General features: G+C 36.7%; 1 pseudogene; it reads right to left on the bottom strand.

Annotated features, from left to right (window-relative positions):
- Positions 1–683: 683 nt before the first annotated feature.
- LOC110591362 lies at positions 684–25,512 on the bottom strand (annotated as a pseudogene).
- Between the last annotated feature and the right edge of the window lie 250 nt (positions 25,513–25,762).

The following is a 25,762-nucleotide window of genomic DNA, read 5'->3' as shown; positions in this document are numbered from 1 at the left end:
CAGTGAACTTGTACAAAAATGTCATCAACCTTATATTACACTGGTATCATTCTAAGCATATAACAAAGGAAATTAAAGCCTTTATTTTTTTAAAAGATTTTATTTATTTATTTGACAGAGAGAGAGAGACACAGTGAGAGAGGGAACACAAGCAGGGGGAGTGGGAGAGGGAGAAGCAGGCCTGCTCCATGGGAGCCCGATGCAGGACTCGAGTGGGGGCTCAATCCCAGGACCCTGGGATCATGACCCGAGCCAAAGGCAGATGCTTAACGACTGAGCCACCCAGGCGCCCCTAAATAAAGCCTTTTTAAAGGAATATTTTGGTTCTAATCCACTCATCTTGAAGTCCCCCCCCCCCCCGCAAATATCTTCTTTGCAAGTCCAATGACCCAGAACTTGAATTTAAAAAAATAAAGCAGGTATATTTATAGATTTTAAACTTTATTTTATTATTTTGTCTTTAAGAATAGTAAGAACATTGTGGAAGGTAATTAAAATCATAGAGACAGTATTGGTTTTTCATATGTGGACTTTGAAATTCTTTGAATATTCTGTTACAAAGCACAAATATTAGTAAATACAGAAATATTGACATACAGGATTTTTGTCACTAAATGTTTGAAGGAATTGTTTTTCTTTTAATTTAGGTGCCAGCTAAGGGAGTCAGAGAAAGAGCAGGTTTTTTAAATCTCTGAATAAAACCGCAGTGTAGACCCTTTCATTTTCTTTTCATAATCTTTTTCAAATCTTTCATACTGGGCTACATTGAACTGGTTTTTCTAATCTCCTGAAATACCTGAAAAGAAAGATAAAATGGTACATTTGAGACTACTACAAAATTTCCTTCTCAGATCAGTTTTCATTTGAATTTCCACACATGTGTTCTTAAACCTTTAACTTTTTCGTATCTGCTCCATAACTCCATTCCTCACTCCCAAACTCTTGTGTGCACTGCCAGTTTACTGACTAGGAAAACCGTGAAAAGTTCCTAGTCAGTAAACTTGTTGATTACTTTCTTGTTGCTGTTTAAGATCATTAACATAGAAACTATAACAGAAGACTTCTTAATTTTCCAAAAAATCCCATGGATTTTTCCAGTATCTTATAAAAAGAAGTAATCCCTTCAATATTTCAAGAAATGTCACTGGGAGAAAATCCAATGTCTCAAAATCTTTATTCTTTGGCCTCAAGAGCTTTGTTAACAAAAAGTAAAGAATTTTTCAGTCCTTTTAAAACTATATTTTTCAATGTCAAGTGATAATTTATGAAAAAAATTTCTATGATCAAGTAAGATTTGGAAATGACTGGGTTAAATGTAATTAAACATATGTATTATCACAGGATTTCTCAATTTTCCAAAGACTAACCATATCTTAAGACCTTGAAGGAAAGACAGATATATTCATATATTAATTTGCAAAGAATATCTGATAAAAACAATGCCATTTCTCACAGGTAATCCAGAAGTCATTTGCAAGCCAAGGTTTAGGGGGAAAAAAAAAAGAGCAGGGAAGAAAACATGCCAAAATAACTTTGTTAATCTGTCCCAGGATTTCCCAACTTTGGCATGTTATTTTATTTGTTTATATTTCCACTGTTGACATTCAAAGCCAGACCATTGGCTGGGCAGATGTGAGATTGTCCTGTGCATTATCATGTGTTTAGCAGCATCCTCGGCCTGTACACATTAGATGCCTATAGCATACCCTTAGTCATGACTCTCAAAAATGTCTTTGGATGTTGCCAAACATTCTTTGGGAGGCAGAATCATTCCTGGCTGAGATCCAGATAGTCCTAGAAAGACTTATCCATGACTTACTTTCTGCCTCATTAACTTAGGGCTTGGATTTTGGATATGCTTTGGCTAATGGAATTTGAATATGGGCAATATATACCACATCTAAACAGAAACTTTAAAGACATTGTAAGTTTCCAGCGCCTCTCTTGCTCTTCCTGTCTACTATGATATTGGGCATATCGGATACCACAAGTGGGTAGCTCTTTCAGCCTATGTTTCATAAAGAGAAGACATAAGAGGCTGAGACCATGAAAGTCAAAGTAAAATTGATCAGAATCAAAGAGTAAGTAAAACTGCAGCAGCCACTGGTGGCCAACATTCAGCAACATTAAAGAAAAAATAAAACTTGTGGTTTTAAGCCACTGAGATTCTTGGAGTTGTGGGGGTTTTTGTTTTTGCTTTTTTTTAAAGATTTTATTTATTTGAGTGAGAGAGAGAATGAGAGAGCACTAGCATGGGGAGGGTCAGAGGCAGAGGGAGAAGCAGACTCCCCACCAAGCAGAAAGCCCATGACCTTGGGATCATGACCTGAGCTGAAGGCAGACGCTTAACTGACTGAGCCACCCAGGTGCCATTTGGAGTTGTTTGTTTCATAGCAAAACTAATACATACACAACTAACAGAATCTCTCCTTCTCTCTCTTTCTCTCTCTTTTTCTCTCTCTTTCTTACACACACACGATTCAATTCAACACATCTTTATTAAGGGACTATTTTTTGCAAGATGCTAGCTATTACATTGAGATCAGCGTTGAAGATGCAGTGATTTACCATATCATAACAACAACCTCAAGGAATTAACACTTTTCATTATTCATTTGGTATGCTTAACATCATTTAAGCCGGCTACCCACTACAGCAAAAATTTAAAGGAATATGAAGAATATCTAGAGAGTTCAGACAAATGAAAGACATTCTTCTGATACAGCAAAGGATGCCAAGACTCATGCTTATCAAGGCATAGACTCTTGAGTAAACATTTTTCATTAGAAGGTTTGTCTTACATGTCAGGCTTACAGAAATTATAGTTTATTTGCCACAAATTATTTCCCCTAAGGTTTTTTTGTTGTTGTTGTTCCTATTTTTTTTTCTTGCCAGCATACTCAATCTCTTTCCATTTCCTATAATACTGCTATTTGCTTCCCACCTATACTCTCCATGACTGTAATTAGTGAACTGTATAGAAACTAGTATATGATTTCTCACCCTTTCTCATGAAGGGAGATACAGAATGATCCATATCAAAATCTGGTACAGTGATATAATTTGTACTGGATTCTGCTTCATCACATTGAAAGAGCTATGATAGAGGATTTTATCCACAGTTTCTTCTGACAGATCTTTGTCTAGAAACTTTAACAACTTCTGAATTTCATGCTTTGGATCCTAAAAAAATTACAAAGAAAAAGAATTATTTCAGGTAGATTTAGTCATGAAATAGGCAATGCATTTAATAAGGTTCTACATATGTCAATGTGGTGAAAGAAATGATTTTATATTTTTATGTGCATTTTTCATTTTGCTTTTCAAAGTACATGTCCTATTCTTGGCCAGGCAACCATCTGCTAAAAGGAAGAGTAAATTTTGTTTGTTTTCAAATTTTTATTTAAATTCTAGTTAGTTAACATATAATGTAATATTGGTTTCAGGAGTAGAATTTAGCAATGCATCTCTTACATATAATACCCAGTGCTCATCATAGCAAATGCCCTCCTTATGACCCATAATTTTGTTTCAAAAAAATGGGAAAAAATGTTGATATTCAACCTTTCACACTCAAAAATAGAATTAACCTGTAGAATAACGAATGGTAATAAAGCAAGCTACTATTATCATAAGGTATAATTTTCAAAATCCTTGACCTTTTTTTTTAAAGATTTTATTTATTTATTTGACAGAGAGAGACATAGCAAGAGAAGGAACACAAGCAGAGGGACTGATAGAGGGAGAAGCAGGCTTCCCACAGAGCAGGGAGCCCAATGTGGGGCTCGATCCCAGGACCCTGGGATCATGACCTGAGCCGAAAGCAGACGCTTAACGACTGAGCCACCCAGGCGCCCCCTTGACCTCCATTTTTAAATCATACTTAATATAAAGAATAGATTACCAACCAAATGTGTTTTAAAGATTTTATTTATTTATTTGAGAGAGAGAGAGAGAGAACACGAATGTAGCGGGGAGAGGTGCAGAGGGAGAGGGAGAAACAAGCTCCCTGCTGAGCAGGGAGTCAGATGCAGATCTCAATCCCAGGACCACAGGATCATGACCTGAGCAGAAGGCAGATGCCACACAGGCAATCCTACCTACCAAACATTTAAAGAAAAATTAATACCCATTTCCATTCTTCTCAAACTCTTCCAAGAAGTAGAAGAGGGAGTAACAATTCCAAATCCATTTTACAAGGCCAGCATCATCCAAATACCAAAACCAGATAAGAACAACACAAGAAAGTAACAGGCTAACATCTCTGATGAACATCAATGCAAAAATCCTGAATGAAATATTAGCAAACAAAATTCAACAGCACATTAAAAGGTTTGTATACCATGATCAAATGGGATTTATTCCAGTGATACAAAAGTGGTTCAATATCAGCAAATCAACCAATGTGATATACCACATTAACAAAATGAAGGATGAAAATCATATGATCATTTCAAAAGATGCAGAAAAAGCATTTGAAAAAATTCAACATCCATTTATGATAAAAACTCTTAAAGTGGGTATGGAGGGAACATACCACAACAGTAGTCCATATATGACAAGCCCATAGCTAATATACTCAATGATGAAAAGCTGAAAGCTTGTCCTCTAAGATCAAGAACTATAGTCAACAATAACTATAGTTAACAATACTGCACTGTATATTTGAAAGTTGCTAAAAGAGTAGATCTTAAAAGTTCTCATCACAAGAAAAAAAATAACTGTGTGGTGTTGGATATCAGCTAGACTTACTGTGATCCTTTCATAAAATATACATATATTGAATCATATTGTTAATATTGTGTTATATGTCAATTATGTCACAATAAAAAAAAAACAGATTACCTATTACCTAGAGCTATAGTGGGAAGAAGATACTCTTTCAACCTCTCACCCCTACATAGATTTTTTTGAGAGTATGAATATATGAGGAGAAAAGTAAATAAAATCCTGTCCATTTCCAGCCTAAGGAATGGTGGAGAAGAGAAAGAGGCAATGATGAAGAGGAGATATATTTGATGTATTTCTTATGATTTCACTTCTCTATGCTTCAGACTCCATAGGATAGCTTGGAGTATCTAAGAACAGTGAAAGAGTAGCACTCAGGCCAAATAATTTGTGCCCTGTTACCCATTGGAGAGGTGATCTTCTTGGTGGTCCAAACCAAACTGAGGCTGAGAGCCATAATGTTAGTGACATTGTGAGATCAGGCAGAAAGGTGATCTGTTTAGCTTTATTGAGCTACCCATCTCAATTCATGGAAACAGAACCAGAGAGTCTTTGTAGTGGCTCTAAAAGAATCTATTTATTGTAGAAACAGTAATGAACTTGGTGGAAATCAGACACACATCTTAATGAAGTCCCAGTTGTGTCAGGTCTATCCTGTGAATGTTAAATGTAAGAGTGATGGGGAAAAGGTACACTGCTCAGGCTTGGAATGGGACTATTTGGGGTGGATTTGATGGCGCAGAGACTCTAGAACCCTTGGGTAGTTTTGAGCCTTTTCTACCAGCAGATGTAGATTCTCCTCCCATATTTGAGGAGACTAAACTCCTTTTGCTTAAAGACCTTAGTATACCTAGGGTAGGTAGTTTTCTTTCCAGGTAACACCTATCCTCTCCAAGATCCACCCCAACCCCTACTTGTTGCTTCTAGACACATAATTAGGGTAATATGTCACCCCTTAATCCAGAGTGACAGGTAAAAAGTTGTTTAAACAGGATGTAGAAGAAGCTGGGAATTTAACTGATGAATCTGCCAGAGGGAGTCACCTTAGCTGGGTAAGGTGGTTTCCCTAGAGGCTATAGAACAGATTTCCCAAATAAGAGATGAAGGGTAGTCATAGTTATCTAAAGGAATTTGGGTGTGGACAAGCTTCCTGAAACACATACAATTTAAGAGATGTGAAACATTTCTTAAATGGACTATTTAAATAATCAGATCAGGATAAGTTTTTGATCAAATTGGAGAGTGAATTATTTTTCATGCTAATAACCAGATAGAAGATGAAAAAATAAAAACTAGATGTTCTATAAATTAAATAACATGTTTTCCCCACTGTGCGGGCCCCTTGGGGAAGCAATCACAAATGAGATAATTTTAATCCCTACATCCAAGGAGCTTGCATTATACTAGAGGAAACCAAGAAAATGTAAGAAACACATATATAAAATAATTAGAAGTGATGGTAGATGCTATGAAAAGAACAATAGCAAAAGAGATTTTAATGGATAATAATAAGGTGAATTATTTGACATTGTGGACATGAACAGAATTCTGTGGAGAGTTAACACTTAAATTAAGACATGGAGGATGAGAAAAAGTTAATTTGAAAATAGTGGGAAAAAATATTTCAGGCAGGCTCACTTAGTAAGAAGAGGAAAAGTGACACCAGAAGAGGTTGGAGAGATAGACAGGAACTAAATAATGTTGAACTCTAAATTATCTTAATGATTTTGTATTTCATGTAGAGACAGAAATCATTGACATATTTGAAGAAGGCAGTGGGCATACTCTCATTTAGGTTTCAAGATCATTTTCTCTGAGTGGACAGTAGAAGCAAAATGAGATACTCCAAGTAAGTCAAGATAGGTGCCTAAACTAGAGCAGGAGTCAGTAGTGGTAGAAAAAAGTAAATTAAGTAAGAGATTGATTTTCAAGGCAGAGTTAGCAGGATAGTGGATTAGTAATATTTATAGATCAAGAAGAAAGGAAAATGTGATACAAAAACAGATGAATCTTGGGTTTCCTTAAAAAATAAAAAAGAAATTATAATTGCCTCTTATCTCTTTCATGTCTTCATAGAATAGGTAAAGGATATGATAATCATTCCTCTTCTCCCGCCAGCCCTTCACATGGTCATACCAAGAACCATAAGCCACTAAATTGAAAGATATAATCTTTGGAAAATTAGAACTATTTACATAAAGAATTGTTAAATATTAATCCAAGTCATCATTATCAATACAAACACACTTATTAGTTCAAGAAAGAGGGATGGTAGGATAATTACCCCTGTTCTTACTGAATTTGCAATCTACTTGGAAAAGAGTGGCAGGGGAGATCATAGAAGAAGGAGAAAGGGAGAGAAAATCATAGGGATGGAGAGTTAAGGAAGGGCTGCCAAGGAAGAGTATATTTGGATCTAAGAATAACTGGGTTTTAATAATGATAAGAATGAGTAGAAATATGGGCAGAGAATAGTCCAGGTAGCAGCAGGAGTAAAAATTTGCAAGATATTGAGATGTTCTTGCCTTGAAAAGAGAGTTTTTATAGAAGAATATTTATATGAGAACTTTAAGTAGAGCTACTACTATTGCCATAAATATGTATCCCTGAAAGAGAGAATACACAGGTAGAGAAACAGAGCCTTGGGGATAAAATCTTTATGCAAGAATTTTCAGTTTATATAATAAAAATAAGGGAATGATAGAGAAAAGAGAGTCCAAGAAATATGTGTAAAATCAAAACAATAAAATGGATGCACAGCAAGAGAAGAAACCAGTTGCCACTAAGCCCTAATGAAATAATAAGACTAAGAACTGAAATATCTGTGCTACCTATTCCCCAAAAGTTCTGAAAGGGAAGAGACAACTGTGTATTCTGCTTCCTCTATAGTCTTCCTAAAACAGTAGAGTGCTGGGCACATATTAGGTTTATAATAAACACAGATTTATATTTGATCTTTCTATCTCCTTGAAAAAAGACTTTTCACTATAGAACTCCTTGATTAAAATAAGAGTTGAACCCACCCTTCTCAGTCATGATTTATCCAGGAACCCCTCCCAGGTGCCAGGCTCTGGGTGTAATTTTGCCATCTGGGAGAAGTAATAGTAAAACACAGCCACATCCTTAGCATTTCGTGCCACATAGACCATCTGTGGGGAGATATGGGAAATCATCATTTCATTTATATTATTTAATAGTTTGTAAACTTTTGTTTATCTTGCAAGAATGCTTATTTTCTCTTTTCTATTTCCTGATCTCAGCATTTACGTGTATATCCTGACATAAAATATTCACAACTATATATCGTTTTAACATAAAGGCTTGTACTTTCACACCCTGTTTCTCTTTAGCCTTTGAAAAGAACATCTCTTAAAACACAGAAAAATGAGTATCATAAGAATTACAGTAAATGTTAAATTAATAAAAATGAGCTAATATTGTTCTTAAATTTAAAATATTTTTTCTGTGTCACTTATTAAACATATAAAAAGAAGCATAAAAGTTATAAAACATAAAAAGATAAACATTTTTTTTTTATTTTTTCACTATTACTTTTTTTTAGAGAGAGAGTGTGCACACGTACATGAGGTGGGGGGAGGGACCGAGAGAGAGGGAAAGAGAGAATCTTAAGCAGGTTCCAAGCTCAATGCAGAGCCCAATGTGGGGCTCTACCTCACAGTCCTGAGATCATGACTTGAGCTGAAATCAAAAGTTGGACGCTTAACCAACCACGCAGACACCTCTAAAGTAAAATTTTTAAAGCTGAAAAAATGTCCTATTTTTAACTGAAAATAAATTATTATTCAGGTACATTTAATCAATAAGGATTAAACATTCTTCGTTCTGTTCACGATCACATAACAATCATTGCTGTTTATAAGATTTGGTGTGAGATTAAAATTAAAAGTTGGTTGTGAAATACTCACATAGACCTAATGGAATTCCTTATATCAGTGATTCTCAAACAGTAGCATGACTCAAATTCACCTGGAGGTTTTATTAAAGCTCAGATTTCTGGACCTCATCCCCATAATCTTTGATTTAGTGGGTCTGAATTGAGCCTAAGATTTGCTTCTCTCACATGGCTACTTTTGCTCAGGGTACCACATTTTGTGATCCACAGGCTACATTAAAGAAAACAAAACAAAAACAAGGTGACAGCATGATAAGAATTGATCTCATAAATATTACGTTAGATGAAATAAGTTAAATATTCAAGATTATATACTTTCCTATTGCAGACAAACTAATTTATAATAAAAACATTCAAGATAGTGGTTATCTTTGAAAATAGGGATTGCTGCCCAGAGTGCAAAGAAACAGAGCTTTTGGGGTACTGGTAATGTTCAATTTCTTGATCTGGGTGCTGGTTTCATGGGAATGCTCATTTTGTAAAAATTCATCAAGCTGTATGCCTAAGATTTACGTACTTTTCTCCATATATGTTATACTTGAATTAAAATGGTTATTTTAAAAAGAAGCCTAAAATGAACCCATATATATAATATAAGATATATATAATTATAAATCCATATTTGTAATTTCATGAAGAAGCAGTTCTAGCATTATTTAAATACTTAGATATGAAATATTTAAAAGTGGATCCTGATTAAAGGGATTTAGACAGAAAAGACAGGCATTTCAGAGAACAGAAAACCTGAGAAATTCTCAGTGCTTGGGAACTAAGTCTATATCTATATATCTATAGCACTGGTGTCCATTGGTGTTGTTTCAACCCTTGAATATAGGGACCACGTTACTATTTTTGCAATGATTTACCCAGGGGTTGTAATATCCCATCGTAATTTCTGAATGATGAATAAAAGAAATTTCAACACAAATAAGGATTTTTTTTCTTTAAATGTTGCTACCTTGCAGTTATTTTTCCAAAATGAAGAAGGGAGAAGTTGAACAGGTAGGTGTGTTTTCACTAATCAAGGAGGCTGCATTTTTTTCAACTCCTCCACACCTACAAGCACAAAAGTTAATCTATATTATAAATGTGGAATCATAAAGGTCAATTACAATAAATTCTAAGGCTTTGTAAACATTAACCCCACTATATGTCTTGAAATAACTATATAGCTTCAGATACATATAAAATCTACCATGAGATCAAAAATGATAAATTCTTGTTAGTGATGCTGTTTTATTTCCTATGTAGAACAGACAATAACTGTCTGTAAAATCTTCAGATACAACACCTTGCTGAGGCAGAAACAAGAATAGGCCAATGTCAAGACATTCAAATTTTTCCTTCATTTATCTTTCTTTTTCTCATTTACTATATGGGGAAGTTGAACTGGAAGATTTCAAAATCCCTTTCCAGCTTTCTTATATTCAAATTATAAGATCAATTAAGCCATGAAGCTCATAATTAATTTTTAAAATTTTAATAATGCAAGACCATCCATAATTCTGTTTCTTGAGTCTGTGAACATCAGCTAACAAGCAGTAGACATGATTTTATATTGGATCAAACTCTGATTTTTTTGCATATAATGATCATACATTTAAATGTTGAAGACTTCCATCTGTGCAATTAAGAAAAAATACATACTCCGGGCACCTGGGTGGCTCAGTTGTTAAGCGTCTACTTTCGGCTCAGGTCATGATCCCAGGGTCCTGGGATCGAGCCCCACATCAGGCTCCCTGCTCCGTGGGAAGTCTGCTTCTCCATCTCCCACTCCCCCTGCTTGTGTTCCCTCTCTCACTGTGTCTCCCTCTGTCAAATAAATAAATAAAATCTTAAAAAAAAAAGGAAAATATATACTCATCAAAATCTCCTCTTATGCAGATATTATTATTATGTTTGGGTGCAAGAGTAGTATAATATGGTTATTAGTAAAACCAGATTCTTACTCTTCTATTATAGACACTTAGGATTCAACTGTCCAGGTTCTGTCTATAGAAATTCCATCATGATTCCTTGAAACACCACAAAATGTTAAGGGGATTTATTCTTATGGTAAAAAGGAACATTCAGGGAAAATACCATTTTGGAGTCCAGGAACAATCAATTCCATGAATGGCACTCGTTTGTATATTGCGTCCTGCTTACATTTCTCCACATCCCCATTATTATAGATCAAATCCAATATTTCACTGACCCAGGTTGTTCCTAAGGGGAAAAAAATGGAACAACTATAAACTTTTCTGTCAAAAAGGGTATAAGAGGGTCAATATAGGTAGAGAAGTTGTATAATACCAAAAACAAAAAGGTGCTCTTCCTTTCCATCCCCCTTTTCTCTTCCCACTTTTCTAAGGAAACATCCTTATCTATCTTGAACATATACATATGTGTTGTGTGTGAGAGAGTGGGAGTAAATCTGATTAAAGTAATCATAAAGTAAGTCATAAAAGGGAAGTAAGACATGGGTAATTTAAGAGACAGTGTGTAAGTCATGTAGCAAACCCTCCTGAATGGAATGCAGAGGGAAGCAGACAATTTCAAGGAGTCTAACTAGCAATTTGTAGAGTTTTTATTAATATCAAAAATATGATTAGGCTTTGGGACTGAAGAGTACTTGAGGCAAAAACAGTCAGTGGAGGTCTGAAGAAAGGATACAAAGAGAACTTGGTGATTGCATCTGTGGTGAGTAGGTGCTACTCACAAACAAGAGACCATAGATCCTAAGTGAGCAGAGAGGATGGAGTCACCCTGGTCTTTATGAGATTGTGTCTCGTTTGTCTTGAGAAATGGAACTAAAGTACAGATGGTCCCCTATTTATAATGGGTTTGACTTACAATTTTTCAACTTTATGATTGTGTGAAACTCATAGGCATTCAGTAGAAACTGAACTTCAAATTTTAAATTTTGATCTTCTCCTGGACTAGTGATAAGCAGTATGAAGCTTTTTCTCCTGATGCTGGGCAGCGGCAGCAAGCGGCAGCTCCCAGTCAGCCAGGCAATAATGAAGATAAACAACTGCTACACTTACAACCAGTCTGTACCCACACAACCATTCTGTTTTTCACTTACGGTACAGTATTCAAAGATTACATGAAATATTCAGCACTTATTATAAAATAGGATTTGCATTAATTTTGTCCAATTGCAGGGTAGTATAAGTATGCTGAGCACATTTAAGGTAGGCTACGCTAAGCTATGATGTTCAGTATTAAATACATTTTCAACTTATGATGAGTTTATAGGGAGGTAACATCATCATAAGTCTGTATATAAGGATATGGCCTATTTAATTGTCTACAGTATTCAATGATCAGGTTATTGAGGCTGGGCTGAAAAAGCAATTATAATGATAGGAGAAAAATATCTTCTTTTTTTTTTTAAAGATTTTATTTATTTATTTCAGAGAGAGAGAATGAGAGAGAGCACATGAGAGGGGGGAGGGACAGAGGGAGAAGCAGACTCCCTGCCGAGCAGGGAGCCTGATGCGGGACTCGATCCCGGGACTCCAGGATCATGACCTGAGCCGAAGGCAGTCGCTTAACCAACCGAGCCACCCAGGCGCCCGAAAAATATCTTCTTAACTATTCCTATCCCCTTCCTCTTTATCAAACATGTAATGAATGATAATCTCTAAATTGAATAATCATGGGTGGAAACTAAAAAATTAAATTAAGTAATTAATCTATGCACTGCATAGATTTTGGCCAATGACCTACACAAGGATGTACCTTTGGATTGGTTCCATAAATAGAGTACTTTAGGCCTCCTTCTTAATTCTTTCTTGTGGACAATTCTTCCTTCTTTTCATCCCTAAATCATGAATATGAGACTGTCTCCCTCATCCCTCTAACACAGACAATTACAGTGCTAAGAAAAAGGTGAGTCAAATTAATACTATCCTTGAAGATTTTGTTGCCTCATCTGGCTTAGGCTTAAGCAGTGATTCATGGGGAAAAAAAGAGACCTATATTCCAAGGTACAACAGAACATATTTCATTTCCTGTCAGTGAATGGTTGAAGTTATGGCCACTGAAATCTGATGGAAAGAAATACCATTTTAGCTATGCTTCAAATTGGAAATATTTATTTTCCATAATTTTTGAAAAAAAAAAACCCACATGATTTACCATATATATGGAGCAAGTTGACTTAGATCCTTTACAACAAAATTCACAGGGAACTGATATATTAGTAACTTCAAGACATGTTCTTAACAGTTTGTAAAGAGAAAATATCAAAGAAAACAATGACCAAGAGTATATAATTACTTTATGTAGCCATCTAGCCACCTAGCTTTTACTATATCAGAAGAAATCCAGCCTCAAAGAGCACTTTCATAAATAAACTATTTGTAAAATTGTACCTTCCAAAGATGATCTTAATGGTTTTCTGCTTGTGAACATATTTTTTAAAACAGCAAAAACAAAAAGAGCATATATATTTTCAGTAACTGTTCAACCTTTTTTTTTCTTTTAAAGACTTTATTTATTTATTTGACAGAGAGAGCGAGAAAGTACAAGCAGGGGGAACAGTAGAGGGAGAGGGAGAGGCAGGCTCCCCGCCAAGCAGGGAGCCCAATGCGGGACTCAATCCCAGGACTCTGGGATCATGACCTGAGCCTAAGGCAGATGCTTAACCATCTGAGCCACCCAGACGCCCCTGCCCTACCTTTTATAAACTTGTATCTCAACAAGGAGATGCAGAATAGTTTTGGTTCCAAACAATTTGGGATTGGTGAATTGCTCATAGAGCAATGTATGTAGTAAGAAAAGAAAGAAAAAAATAAGTTTTTGCCAAAACAAGCTTGTTTTCTTTTCTTTTTTTTTTTTTAAGATTTTTATTTATTTGACAGAGAAACAGCGAGAGAGGGAACACAAGCAGGGGGAGTGGGAGAGGGAGAAGCAGGCTTTCCGTGGAGCAGGGAGCCCGATGTGGGGCTCCATCCCAGGACCCTGGGATCACGACCCGAACCAAAGGCAGATACCTAACGACTGAGCCGCCCAGGTGCCCCCAAGCTTGTTTTCTATTACTTCAAAGGTCTGTATTGTACATTTGTTTATTTCCTGGGAGGATCTCTTTGTTTTCGTACAATGTTATAATCTTGACATTAGAATCTCCAAAAATTCAGATGTTTCCTCCTAGGCTTTGTTACATATCCCTATGAAGTAATTTCAATATTTATCATATAAAAAGATTAGTACTTATTAAAAACTTCTTGTCCTTAAGTCTTTTAAGAAATTAAGCAGAAATATAAAGGAAAGTTGACTTTAGGGAATTTAGCAATTGGAATAGTTGATTGATTATGGGCTCAAGCTAATTAAGTAGATAAAAGGCAAGAGAAAACCCATTCTCTGATATCTCCCTTTACCTCTATCACTGAGTAAATTGGAAGACTCTGTCATAAAAAGATCTGGAGAAATTAAAATTATTGATTCTTATTGAGGCATCTTAACTCCTTTCTGAGATCATATACTGAGGTCAGCAGCTATTTAACTTTATAACAAAATATTTCTAAATGCATTTATAAAGTGTAGAAAATAATAAAATATTAATGTTTTACATAGTATATTTAAAATACAGTGAAAGGGGCCCCTGGGTGGCTCAGTCAGTTAAGCGTCTGCCTTCACTCAGGTCATGATCCCAGGGTCCTGGGATCCAGGCCCACATCAGGGCTCCCTGTTCAGCAGGGAATCTGCTTTTCCTTTTCCCTCTGCCCCTCTCCCTTGCCCGTGCTCTCTCTCTCTCTCCTCTCTCTCTCAAATAAATAAATCAAATCTTAAAAAAATCAAAATAAATTGATATTTTATTAAATAAATTAGTATTTCATTACTATAGATCCAACAGCACTAGATCACCTTCCTGTGCATTATGAATCAGTCAAGAAGAAAGTATAAAAACTAATAAGGTCTTGCAGGATTTATTTCATAAATGCTCTTTATATGTTAAATATCAACACTTTCCATTGGTATATTGAATTGTATACAACAAAGATTGCTGGGGAGGAGGAGCAAGATGGTGGAGTAGTAGAAGACGTAAATTTCGTCTGGTCCCAGGAATTCAGCTAGATAGTTATCAAACCATTCTGAACACCTACAAACTCAACAGGAGATCAAAGAAAAGAATAGCAACAACTCTCTGAACAGAAAAGTGACCACTTTCTGGAAGGTAGGACGTGTGGAGAAGTGAATACGAGGCCATATTGGGAAGATAGATGGTGGGGGGAGGGGGCCTCCGTCAGCTGCTACCAGCAAGTGATAGAGCAGTGGAGCACAAAATCGGAAATTTTAGAAGTCTGCTCCACTGAGGGACGTCGCTCCAGTGGCTAAGCTGGGTGGGGGGGGGACCCTCACTGGGACAGTGTGGTCTCAGGACCCTCGGGGTCACAGAAAGGCCAGGGGTGCCTGAGTGGGGCAGAGATCCCAGATATCAGAGTGGGGAAGCTGGCTGCAGAGACAGAGCCAAGGAGTGGGTTGCCATAAACCATGATCAGTTGGGCCACTGCTCTTCCAGCAGGGACCCAACAAGCGGCAGATCCGAGGAGACTCTCCTTCCTCCTCTGGGAGGAGCAGTACGGGAGCGCACCACAGGGATCTGCTGGGTTTGGAGACTCCAAATGGGGTCATGTGCCAGAGATAGAAATGCTGGTCACAACCCAGGTGAGCAGGGAGTGCGGCCGGAGACCAGGGAGACAGGAGTTATTGACTGCTTTTCTCTGAGGGCTCACTGAGGAGTGGGGCCCCAAGCTCTCGGCTCCTCTGGGGCCGAATGGGAGGCTGCCATTTTCACTCGTGCTCCAAAGCTGTTCGGAAAGTTTGCAGGGAAAAAATCTCCTGAGAGCAAACCCGAGCAGATTACTTAGCCCGACTGGCAAGGGCAGGGCAATTCCGCCTCTAGCAAAGACATTTGAGAACCACTGTGACAGGCCCCTCCCCCAGAAGATCAGCAAGAATAGCCAGCCAAGACCAAGTTTACCAATCAATGAGAATGGCAAAACCCCAGTGCTAGGGGAAAACAGCACATAGTCTTTAGACTTTCAAAGTTAATTTTTAAATTTTTCTTTATTTTTTCTTTTTCTGTTTTTTTAGTTGAATTTTTCTTCTTTCCTTTTTCAACCAACATCTTACAATTCCTTTTTTAAAATCTTTTTAAATTTTCATTTGTACAGTCATATTCTATCTCTTCATTGTATTTAACCTTATTTTTTGTATATATATATAAGTTGTTCTTTCTTTAAAATTTTGGGATACAGTTTCTTCTAACAGACCAAAATATACCCTAAATCTAGTGTATGACATTGTCCTAGTCTCCTGCCTGATCACATTCTTTTTTTTTAATTTTTAATTTTAATTTTTACATTTTTCTCATTCTTTTTTCAACCAACTTCTTATCAATTCCTTTTTTAAAATCTTTTTTAATTTTCATCTTTACAGTCATATTCCATACCTTCATCATATTTACCCTTATTTTTGTATATATATAATTTTTCTTTCTTTAAATTTTTGGGAGGCAATTTCTTATAACAGACAAAAATACATCCAAAATCTAGTGTGTGGCTCTGTTGTATTCACCAGCCTGATCATATTCTTTTTTTTTCTCTCTCCCTTCCTTTCCCCCCTGGTTTTGGGTCTCTTCTGATTTGTTTAGTGTATATTTTTCTGGGGTCGTTCTTACCCTTTTAGCATGTTTTTTAGCATTTTGTTCTCTCATTCATCTGTTCTCCTCTGGACAAAATGACAAGACGGAAAAACTCACCTCAAAAAAAAAAAAAGAACAAGAGGCAGTACCGAGTGCCAGGGACCTAATCAATACAGACCTTAGCAAGATGTCAGAGCTAGAGTTCAGAATGATGATTATAAAGATACTAGATGGGCTTGAAAAAAGTATAGAAGATACTAGAGAATCCCTTTCTGGAGAAATAAAAGAACTAAAATCTATCCAAGTCGAAATCAAAAAGGCTGTTAGTGAGGTTCAATAAAAAGTGGAGGCTCTAACTGTGAGGATAAATGAAGCAGAAAAGAGAATTAGTGATATAGAAGACCAAATGATGGAAAATAAAGAAGCTGAGAAAAAGAGAGATAAACAACTACTGGATCACGAGGGGAGAATTCGAGAGGTAAGTGATACCATAAAGTGAAACATTAGAATAATTGGGATCCCAGAAGAAGAAAGAGAGAGAGGGGCAGAAGGTATATTGAAGCAAATTATAGCAGAGAACTTCCCTAATTTGGGGAAGGAAACAGGCATCAACATCCAGGAGGCACAGAGAACCCCCCTCAAAATCAATAAAAATAGGTCAACACCCCAACATCTAATAGTAAAACTCACAATTCTCAGGACAAAAAGAAAATCCTGAAAGCAGCTTGGGACTAGAGGTCTGTAACCTACAATGGTAGAAACATTAGATTGGTAGCAGACCTATCCACAGAGACCTGGCAGGCCAGAAAGGACTGGTATCATATATTCAGAGCACTAAATGAGAAAAATAAGCAGCCAAGAATACTGTATCCAGCTAGGCTGTTATTGAAAATAGAAGGAGAGATAAAAAGCTTCCAGGACAAACAAAAACTAAAAGAATTTGTGAACACCAAACCAGCCCTACAAGAAATATTGAAAGGGGTCCTCTAAGCAAAGAAAGAGTCTAAAAGCAACATAGACCAGAAAGGAACACAGACAATATACAGTAATAGTCACCTTACAGGCAATACAATGGCACTAAATTCATATCTTTCAATAGCTACCCTGAATGTAAATAGGCTAAATGCCCCAATCAAAAGACACAGGCTATCAGATTGAATAAAAAAACTAGTTCTTGAACCAGATCTGCTAGAGCTTGGTAGAGGAAAAGAGGGTTTTAATTATTTTTCTCATTTTAGGTTCTTTCTCATGTTGAAAAGGAGTTATCATGTTCAGAATGGAGTCGCCTGTACTAAAAGCCACCTCAGCAAACCAAGACTTAACTACCGAAGCTAATTGCACTTTCTTTTTTTTTTTTAAAGATTTTATTTATTTATTTGAGAGAGAGAATGAGAGAGAGAGAGCACATGAGAGGGGGGAGGGTCAGAGGGAGAAGCAGACTCCCTGCCGAGCAGGGAGCCCGACGCGGGACTCGATCCCAGGACTCCAGGATCATGACCTGAGCCGAAGGCAGTCGCTTAACCGACTGAGCCACCCAGGCGCCTGCTAATTGCCCTTTCAACCCCCCCCCCCCCCCCAGGCAGGAATGTAACTTTAACCAGTTAACCTGGAATTACCTTGTTAGCACTAGTAAGGTCACCCACGCCAGAGGCCCTCCATTCTCCTTAGGAAGGCAACCTTGCCTGAAACAATGCATTCTTTGCAACTGATTTCCTTTTTCTGCCCCTTTTCCACCTTTGAAAGTCTCTCCTTTTCTTTTCTTTTCTTTTATTTTATTTTTAAAGATTTTATTTATTTATCTGACAGAGAGAGACAGCGAGAGCAGGAACACAAGCAGGGAGAGTGGGAGAGGGAGAAGCAGGCTTCCCGCCAAGCAGGGAGCCCGATGTGGGACTCGATCCCAGGACCCTGGGATCATGACCTGAGCCAAAGGCAGACGCTTAACAACTGAGCCACCCAGGCGCCCAGTCTCTCCTTTTCTACAGCTCAGTTTTCTACAGCTCATTGCTAGATGGGATGCTGCTAGATTCATGAATTGTTGAATAAAGCCAATTTCATCATCAAATTTAATCAATTAATAAATCTTTGTTTTTTAACACTCAGAAAAGTTTTTTTTTTTTTTATTCACTGTGTTCCTGCAACCTTTTCCATTAACCTCAAAAGTGTGTTTATCCACAAGAAACTACTTCTTCCATAATCCTTATAGTGGAACTGGTATTCTGTGCTGAACTTCAGATTAACCGGAAGAGATTCTGACACTCAGATCTCTTAAAAGGGCAAAGAGGAAAGTGAGAAATAGCATTCCAATGAGGGAGAAGAGCAGACACAAGACATCTAATGACTTAGTACTTAAAAGTAATGATGTGTATCTATTGAAATAAATTCTCTCCAAGATATTCTTGAGTGACAAAAACTGGGGGAGAAACAATTCATAGAGTGTATTCTCCTTAAGGTAAAATAAACAAAATACTACGTATTTCTTAATAAATGTATCTGTGTCTTAGTGTATGTATACATACAAGGAAAGGTTTGCAAATTGATCTTCAAGGACCTCCAAAAAAAGATGTGAAATTGGGTGGGATCGAATAGTGACTTTGCTTTATCTAATTGTTTGAATTTATATTTTGTGATAAAATAGAATTATGTGCGTGGGTGTGTATGTATTAGTGTATTCCTTGGGAAATTAAGAACAACTTGTAGAGAAGAAGAAACATACTCAGTAGAAGAAAAGAGCATAGATAAAAAGATGACTGGATGGCAGGATGGTAGAGAAAATACTTTTATATTTTTGTGTGGTTAAGGCTTTCTGAACAAATAAATCTAGGACCTAAGTTAACAAACAAGGCTTGGAAGTTAAAAAATGGCTAAATAGAGAATGAGAACTGAGATTCACTCTCCCTTGGACTTAGGTGTTTACATTTCAAAGGGGAGTAAAGTCTGAAATCAGAAAACTTTCCTGGGTTTGCAAAACTGCAGGACTTGGCCTATTTTCCCCCTAGAAATCCTTTACATTCCAAAGGATAAGTACCTTGAAACCCTCTTATTCATGTCCCAGTTATCATTTGTTTAGACTGGGGAGATTAAGCTTCCTTCTATCTCTCAGCACCAGAGAAGGATGACACGTATATAAACTCCCAAATGTATCCTTTTTGGTGTTCCTCTCCTATAGTGCAAAAATTCCCTTTGCACTCGCAGTCTGTCACTTTGCTTCAGGAGAAAGGCAGAGAGAACAGGCATGGGGGACTGGTAAGATTGTCACTGTAATAGTACCTCTGATCCCTGCACCAAGAATTTCATGTTTACTTTCAGACAACACAAACAAATATAGGGATCAAAAACTTACCACAGCACTAGTATTCATTCCATTGAAGAGTGAAACTTTTGTGGCAGGGTTGAAGGTGGCTGTCTCCCAGCTGGTTTTTTAAATCTCATCATTTTCAGTACAGAGATGAAAAGACATTATTTTCACTTGATTTATTTCACATGTATCTATTAAGGACTTAGTAGGCACCAAAAAACAGGCTTAAATCTAAATCTAAATCTTTTGGGGTGAGGCAGGCAATAGATAAACCAGCAAACATTTAGAAAGTCAAACAGCTTTAATTTTTAAACTAAGGCAGGATAGTAGGATAAGAATTTATTTTAAATATTTTAAATATTTAAATATTTTAAATATTTATTTTAAATAAGGTCCTTTCCGAGGAGGTCAAATTCGAACAGAGATCTGAATAAATTGAGTGAGTCCTGCAGATATTTTGGGGAAGAGCATTTCCAGAGAAGAGGTCACAGCTAATACAGATGTGCCAAGTCAAGGACATGGTCAGTATGTTTGGGGAACAGCAACCAATTACTATGGATGCAGGAGAAAAAGGGACAGAAAGGAGGACACGAGGTCGGAGAGATGGGAAGCCAGATGCAGAGTTTTGTAGCCCAGGGCAACTTCTTCAGCTCCTCTGAGAGAACTCATCACAGGAATCTAAGTAGAGGACTAAGAGATCCAAATTCTATTTTAAGAGAGTCGGAAACAAAGATGAGCTTGGAAGTGGGATGAGAGAAGAGCAGAAAGAATAGTCAGAGATTTTGCAACTATCCAGGCCATGGTTCAGTTACTTAGACAAAAATTAAAGTGAGGGATTTGCTAAGAAGTGACCCTAGGGCTAATGTGATTTGGGGATGGTAAGTGGGTTGTCTAGAGCCTCAGGCAGTAGGTAGCCTGTAACCATGGCCTTGGGTCGTGCCTTGGCCACTGCAGTTCCCTGTCGGGCAGCAGCCCAGGCAGTGGCTGACCCCCTCCCATGATGCCACTCCTGGCATTTTCTGCATTGTGAGCTGTTCCCCAAAAGGCAGGACCTGACATCATATGAAGGGAAGGAAGCCGTTATGATTCTCATCTTTCCCCACAGCTCAATCCAATTTCTGGTGTCCGAACATTATAAAACATTAACTACTACAAAGCTGGGAGTTTCTGGTTGTGGGCACAGATATGTAACTGGATCCACTGAGATATGACACTTATCTTCTTGCCACGGTCAGGGTATGTAGCAACCCAAGTGGAAGAGGAACACCCCAGAATAAGAACGATTTGCTGTGGTGTTGCTGGAGTAATAACACAGAGGGTTCTATGCGTTTGATGTAAACATGGGCGAAGGCAATTGGGAACTGTTTGGCAGAATCTGAAGTGTTTTACCACGAGAGAAACAAATGGACTATGTCTGTGGAGATAGTGGAATTCCAAAAAGATTATATCCTGGTTTATCTCTTAATTACATTCATGGCATTCCCTCGTAAGCTTGGCTTTTATAACATATGAACTTATGAAGCAGATTTTTTCACCATGACTAAAAACAATATCCTGCCTCCCACCCCCACACCCCGTTAATAAGTTAATAAACTGTTGGAGAGAGAGATAAGATGTTACTTTATAAGATGTTATTTAGATAAAACATTTAGTTGGATATTTACCAGGCTGTAGGAACCACTGCTATTTTAGTTCTTTCTTTTTCTTCTTTTTCCTTATTATTCTTCCTTTCTTTGTTCCTCACCAATCAAACATATTTCCTAAACTTTTTTTGATTCCATAAATTGCAGTTTAGGATATTGAAAAATCCTTAAGCTGATACCAGATAATTAGGGGTTTTGTCTTTTTTTTTTCTTAAGAAAAAAGTTTTAAAGTGCTATGTGGAAGTAGAATTTCAAAATGTTGCTGTTAGCCAATAATGTTATTCTTAGATTTTCATTATAGTTACAATTTTTAAAACATTCTAATGTTGTATGTTAATATGAAAATAAATAGGTTTGGTTATGTTGCAGCAGAAATATGAGCGCTGATCAACAAAAAAATGTGAGAGTTGATTTTTTAAGTTCAGTAAAACATAGTTTAGAAACCAACATTGAAATACTGTTCTTAGTTCTCATAATTGTACTTCACTAGATAAAAGAACACCTTTTTAAAAAACATATTTTTAACATTTTTAACAGAAGTAAATATTGCTTTAAGAAAAAAAAAAAGGTAGCCGTATAGGGGTGCCTGGGTGGCTCAGTTGGTTGAGCACCAAGCTCTTGGTTTCAGCTCAGGTCATGATCTCAGGGTCATGATCAGGGTAATGAGATCCAGCCAGGAAGCCCCACAGCTCAGTGCAGAGTCTGCCTGGGATTCTCTCTCTCCCTCTCCCTCTCTTTTCCCCTCTGCTCCTTCCCCTACGCATGCTCCTGAGCTTGCTCTCTCTCTTTCTCAAATAAATAAATAAATAAGTAAATAAATAAATAAATAAAATCCTTAAAAAAATAAAATAAAATAAAAGGTAGCCATATAAATAATTATTATGCAAAATGTACAAAAATCTCTCGAAGCTAAAAATAAAAAAAAATGGATAACAGATCTGAACAGACATCTCCACAAGCAAGACATATAGATGGCAAATAAGCATATGAAAAGATGTTCAGCATTCCATGACATTAGGAAATTACAAATTACAACCATTGTGAGATATACTACTATACACCTATTAGAGTAGCAAAAATCCAAAACAATGACAATACCAAGTGCTGGTGAGGATGGGGAGCATTAGGGACTCTTGTTCATTGCCAGTGGGAGTGCAAAATAATGTGGTCATTTTGGAAGACAGGTCGGCAATGTTTTACAAAACTCTACATAATCTTACCATTTGAGCCAACACAAGCCGGCGTTGGTGGTATAGTGGTGAGCATAGCTGCCTTCCATTTGAGCCAACAATCACAATGCTAGGTATTTACTCAAATGAATTAAAAAACATGTGCATACAAAAATGTACCCATGAATGTTTATGCAGCTTTATTAATAATCAGTAAAAGTTGGCAGCAATCAAGATGTCCTTCAATAGGTGACCAGATAAACAAACTGTGGCACATCCATACCATTAAATATTGTTCAGCAATAAAAGAAACGAGCTATCAATCCATGAAAAGACATGGAGGCACCTTAAATTCATTTTGCTAATTGAAAGAAACCAGTCTGAAATGGAGGCAGCCTGTATGATTCCAACTATATGAGGATTTATTGGAACTCTATGTACTTTCTGTGTAATTTTTCTGGACACCTAGGAATTCTCTTTGAAAAATTGTCCATTAAACAAACAGAAAGTAGCTTTGTAGAGATTCAACCACAAGTGATAAATTTTTGAGTATTACTCAAATTTATTACCAGTTACTTTGGGTGATTTACATATGTTTTTGGAAGTCAATGTATTTTCCAAAGGCAGTAATAATAAATATTAAATATCTTTGCTTTCAAGATAGAGATTAGCATTGTCAAATTTTATCCTTGTTACTAGAAGGTTTGGTATATGCTAGAAGACATAAGTGAATTTTGAAATACCCGTAACATAGTTATGTGAATGCTAAAGAATGTTTCTTAGACATACTACCACCATGATAGAACTAGTCTTTCATGTAAATCATTTTAATGCAATATTAACTTAAGTAGAGATGTAAAATAGGATTTAAATTATGCTTTATTTTAAGAAAATGGTTTAAAGTGTAACAAATCCATTTATCATATTCAGAGCCATTTCTATGTCTTATTATTAACATGACTGATTGGAAGGGGAACAATGTGATTTGTAGAGTTGATGTTATTTTAAGACATTAGAAATCTAAGTTGAAGTAATTTTTCTCCTTCAATTTTTATTTTTCCATAAAATCTTTCTTGCCATTTTACCTTAGTAAAAATGTCATGAACTGATTTCATTGAAGATATGTATCTCGTATGATTTCTAAATATATTAGTGGATGGAAATACATGAGTTCCTAAAACTATTTTATTTTCATTTCTGGGATGCATTATAACAAAATAGTACCAGATCACAAGAAGACTTGAATATATAAAATAAGTATCTCAATCATGTTATCAGTGACAGAGAACTCAAGAATATTTTTTAAGAAAAAATTTGTATTCTATATAATAAAATACATAGAATAATTAAAAATATTTTTCCATGTTTCAATAACAATGATGAAAATAGTTGATACTGTTCTAGATTAAAAAAAGGACTCAAGAAAAAAACTGAGATACTAAAAATGAAACTTATTTGAATCCTGATTTGAAAAATAGATTCAAAAAATGACTTTTTAAAGGTTATCAGAAACATTTGAGTAAGTACTTGACATTAAATGGCATTAATAAAATATTGTTAATTTTCTTGGGTATAAAAATGGTACTGTGGCTGTCTTAGTCCATTTTGGCAGCTATAATGAACTTCCATAGACTGGGTGGCTAATAAACAACAGAAATTTATTTCTCACAGTTCTAGAGGTTGGGAAGTCCGAGATCAAGGTGCTGGCAGATTCCATGTCTGGCGAGAACCCTCTTCCTTGTCATAGATAGCTGTCTCCTGGCTGTGTCCTCCTGTGGCAGAAGGAGCAAGAAAGCTCTCCTGGGGCCTCTTTTATAAAGCTCTAATCCCATTCACAAAGGCTTCCCCCTCATGACCTAATCACTTCCAAAAGGTGATTATGTTAGGTATTTGGTATTCCCAAATACCATCAAGTTAGGAAATAAAATTTCAACATATAAATTTTGGAGGTATATAAACATTCAGTCTATAGCAGTGGTTATATTTTTGAAAATACTTTTTAGAGATTCACACTACAATGTTTAGGGGCAAAATGGTATGATATCTGAGATTTGCTTTAAAATACTCAAAGAGGGCGCCTGGGTGGCTCAGTTGGTTAAGCGACTGCCTTCGGCTCAGGTCATGATCCCGGAGTCCTGGGATCAAGTCCCACATTGGGCTCCCGGCTCGTCGGAGAGCCTGCTTCTCCCTCTGACCCTATCCCCTCTCATGCTGTTTCTCTCTCTCTCTCTCTCTCAAATAAATAAATAAATAAAATCTTTTTTAAAAAATAAAATAAAATAAAATACTCAAAGAGGGCTCCTGGGTGGCTCAGTTGTTTAAGCGACCGCCTTCGGCTCAGGTCATGATCCTGGAGTCCCGGGATCAAGTCCCACATCGGGCTCCCTGCTCAGCAGGGAGTCTGCTTCTCCCTCGGACCCTCCTTCCTCTCATGCTCTCTGTCTCTCATTCTCTCTCGCAAATAAATAAAATCTTATAAAATAAAATAAAATAAAATAAAATAAAATAAAATAAAATACTCAAAGAAAAACTGGGGCACCTGGGTGGTTCAGTCAGTTAAGTGTCTGACTCTTGGTTTCAGCTCAGGTCATGATCTCAGGGTTGTGATCTCAGGGTCCTGAGATCGTGCCCCACATCAAGCCCTGCAACCTGTTCCGAGCTCAGAAGGAAAGCTGCTTGGATTCTCTCTCTTCATCTCCCTCTGCCCCTCTCCCTGCACACACACACACACACACACACACTCTCTCTCTCTCTCTCTAAAATAAATAAATAAATCTTTAAAAAGAATAAAATACTCCAAGAAAAATCAAACTGAGGATGGGGTAGGTGAAACAAGCTTTGAAAAATGATGTTGAATCTGGGTGATGGGTAGATGGATCTTGTTGTATCTTTACTTTTGAGTATGATTTAAACTTTTCATATTAATACTTTAAAAAATCTTTGGTGTAAACACATTCTTTCTTTCTGTAATATGTTTTAGTCATTGCTTCAGCTTTACTTCCAATGCACTTTACAAAAACTCCATTTTTTTGGTATGTTCTTAATTTTACACAAACCTTGTGTTTTCCTGATTCTATACCTATGTTTGAGATTTTTATATGTTCTGGAACATCTTCATAGGTCATGTTTAGGCTTGTGTTGGAGCCTCAGGAGTCCACTGCACTGACAGTTATCTGTTAACAAAATTATTAATTCAGAAGGTGTAACCAAACCCCCTTAAACATTTTTCCCAGAACTCTGAAATCAACTTGATATGTAAGCCTTACCGTTCCCAGTCCTAAATTTGTCTAGAAAGTCATCTCAGATGCTTGAATCAGGGATTCTTTGCCCTTCGGAAGAAATAATGGTAAGAAAAGATCACATCCTTTACATTCT

Source organism: Neomonachus schauinslandi, chromosome 2 (genome assembly GCF_002201575.2).
Source record: "Neomonachus schauinslandi chromosome 2, ASM220157v2, whole genome shotgun sequence".
NCBI classification, from domain to species: Eukaryota; Metazoa; Chordata; class Mammalia; order Carnivora; family Phocidae; genus Neomonachus; species Neomonachus schauinslandi.
This window is presented reverse-complemented; position numbering and strand designations above follow the sequence as displayed.